Here is a 3528-nt window from a genome sequence, read left to right on the forward strand (position 1 = left end):
AGAGAGAGAGAGAGAGAGAGAGAGAGAGAGAGAGAGAGAGCAGGGGATGAGATTGATATTGGTTTTCATGCTAATGCAACATTTGGAAATGTAGAACATGATACAATTTGCATAGTCATTCACCCTGGCCTGTTTATAAGTGCATAAATCCAGGACTGGTTTTATTTAAACAGCTCCTGCTGAACCACTCATAGCTTCACTCTGAGGCCCAGGCAGGGTGGCTCGACAATACCAAGAGCCCAGCTGGGGACTACTGGACATCAGCCAGCACGTGGATCACTCATCAACGGGAGGAAGTGTGTGTGTGTGAGTGTGTGTACGTGCATGCATGTTTGTGAAAGGTTTTACAGTGTATGAGTGGCTATGACACTGACTGGTGTCATCAATATAATGTGTTGCTGAAGAGATGGTTGTTACACAGGGAGACAGTGTGCAGTATTTTGGGACAGTGGGGATCTCTCACCTCTGACACGTTGACCCGGCCCTCCTGGAAGGAACAGTCTTTGGCGTTCTGAGTGCACATGTGGCGGTATTTACACCAGTGGCAGGGGAACGAGCCATTGACACATGACAGACACCTGCAAACAGAGAGACACAGAGAGTGATTGAGCCACTGCATTGAATCTAAAACCAAAAACACATTCATAGACTGTTAAAATGGTTGTCCTTGCCTAACAACCTCCTCTCAGTCTCACATATTTCTGTTCTAACCACTATCAACATCTATCGCCATGTTGAAGAGGCAGGTTGAATGAGAGGAGGAGGGTCAGATAAAAGGCTGATTAGGATGAGTGACTGTGGACTATTCATCCTTTATCAACAGCTACTGAGAGGTAGACAGTGAAAGAGATGAAACCAGAAAGATAGACAGGAAGAGCGGAAACAGGTAAACAGGTAGATTAGATGAAAAGAGGGATGAGAGGAAGAAGGAGAAAGGTATATAGCTAGAGTATGTCGTTATATTGACCGACAGCTCTGTCCTAATCAGATGTGTGACACCGTGGTCTACTCTAGAGTTAGGATGAATTTCATATGACTGAAAAAACAAGCTAGGTGTCCTGTGGTCACACACATACAACCATCAACAACTTATGATACACCACCACCACAGCACAACCACCTCATCACAAACAAACGTATTTTGATACACACACACACACACACCATCAACAACGTTATGATACACACACACACACACACACACTACACACACACACACAACACACACCACACACACACACACACACACACACACCCACACACACTCACACACACACACCACACAACACACCAACACACACACATCACCACACCACACACGACCACACATCAACACTTATATACACACACACAACACCATCAACGACTTTATGTACACACACACACACACATCACACAATCAACCGCTATGATAACCACACACCACACACTCAAACGTATGATACAGACACACACACAACACATCAACGACTTTATTAGAACACACACACACACACACACATCAACGACTTTAATGAACAACCACACAGCAACACTACACACACAACACACACGACACACACCAACCAACATTCACGACTAGAACAACACACACACACATCAACGACTGTATGATACACACACACAACATCAACGACCTGTATGATACACAACACACACACACACATCAACTGACTTTATGATACATACACACATGCACACACACACACACACACACACACACACACACACACACACACATCAACGACTGTATGATACACACACCACATACACATCAACAACTTTAATATACAACACACACACACACACACACACACACACACACACACACACACCACACCACACACGACCACTCACACACACACTCAACGACTTTATGATACACAAACACACATCAACGACTGCATATGATACACACACACACACATCAACGACTGCATGATCGATATGATCACACACACACACACACACACCACATCAACGACTGCATGACTGTATGATACACACACACACACACACAACACACACATCAACGACTGCATGACTGTTGACTACCACAGCACACACACACACACATCCAACGACTGCATGATGTTATTGATATACATCACACACACACACACATCATACGACTGCACATGACTGTATGATACACCACACCACAACACACATCAACAGCACCTGCCATCGACTGTATGAAACACACACACACATCAACAACTGCATGACTGTATGATACACACACACACACACACACAGAAGGAACACACTATATTGCTTCAGGAATTGGCTTGGTTAAATTAGTTACAGCAGTAAAATTCATTGATTGACTGTACTAGAAACACAAACACAACATGATTTGTTTTATATTATTTCACTCTCACAGAACATTTAAAAGAATGATCAGCCTCTTTCGAATCAAAACTTAACGGCAAGGTATTTCACACAACAAAAACAACACTTCAGGGTAGGCTCTTACTACTGGTATACAAACTCATTAAGATCCATTCTGCTGGTGATTTGTCCAATTAAGTTATTTAACAATCATTCCGAAGCAACATTAGAATACAACACAGCCCTCTAGGATACGCCAAGCTCCTGAATGAAACATGTGACTCGGTTAATTGACCAATCAGCCTCTAGAATAGATGTCCAGGACCAACCCTTGCCTCTGAGGCTCCTGGCTCATCTACCTCAAACTATTAAAGTCACTTGGATAGAGTAACTTACTTCAGGAAGAATGCGTCAGTGTGTGTCCATGTGATTATTGCACCTCGGAGCTAACAGTATAGTGTGGTAGGAGTGCAAGGTCAAAGGCTGAAGCACATTGAAGCATCTGTGTAAGCCACTGATAGGTGTGAGCAGAGCAATGTTTTCCTCTTCCAGTTACCATGTCTTCAACAGACAGTCAAATAACCACAGAGAGGAACATGACTAGAGCGATTTACTCCTCCTTCCTATTCAACATGTTCAAAGGTTTACATTCAAATAAGCTGCAAGGCCCAGATAAGCCWGATTTTTCTCCAGACTCCCTTTTCCTTAGTTCAGAAAGCATAAATGAACATGGATTACCAGCAGCCTCAACAAGGTTGTTATAGCTACAGGAGAGTACAAATGGGATAAAATAAAATAAAATACATGCATTAGTTTGACTCCACTCTGCTTCGCCCCGCATAAACACATTGATTTCTCAAAAATCTTTATGAGTTCTACAAAGCCCTTTAACTTGCCTCCTACCCCCATATTCCAGTGACTGAATGAGGCATGTGTAGCAGAGCTACAGACTACTATAATAAGCAGGACCCACTACCATCCTAGCTCTACGGGATAAAGTCTATAATCGATTCCTGTATGTGTGTTTCTATGGGGAGGAAGGGAGGGAGAGAGAGAGAGAAAGAGAGAGAGGGATAGAGATAGAGAGAGATATATTACAGATCGTTTCTTTAAGTCTAGAATACTGTAGTGTAAATATATATTACAGAATCTGTTTTCTTTAAGTCTAAATACTTAGTGGTATATATACTTACA

At 42.6% G+C, this 3528-nt stretch overlaps 1 pseudogene; it reads right to left on the reverse strand.

Annotated features, from left to right (window-relative positions):
• Nucleotides 1–3528, reverse strand: part of LOC111966560 (plexin-A1-like) — a 299289-nt pseudogene that overhangs the window by 100194 nt on the left and 195567 nt on the right.

The sequence above is a fragment of the Salvelinus sp. IW2-2015 genome, linkage group LG7 (assembly GCF_002910315.2).
Source record: "Salvelinus sp. IW2-2015 linkage group LG7, ASM291031v2, whole genome shotgun sequence".
In the NCBI taxonomy this organism is placed as follows: Eukaryota; Metazoa; Chordata; class Actinopteri; order Salmoniformes; family Salmonidae; genus Salvelinus; species Salvelinus sp. IW2-2015.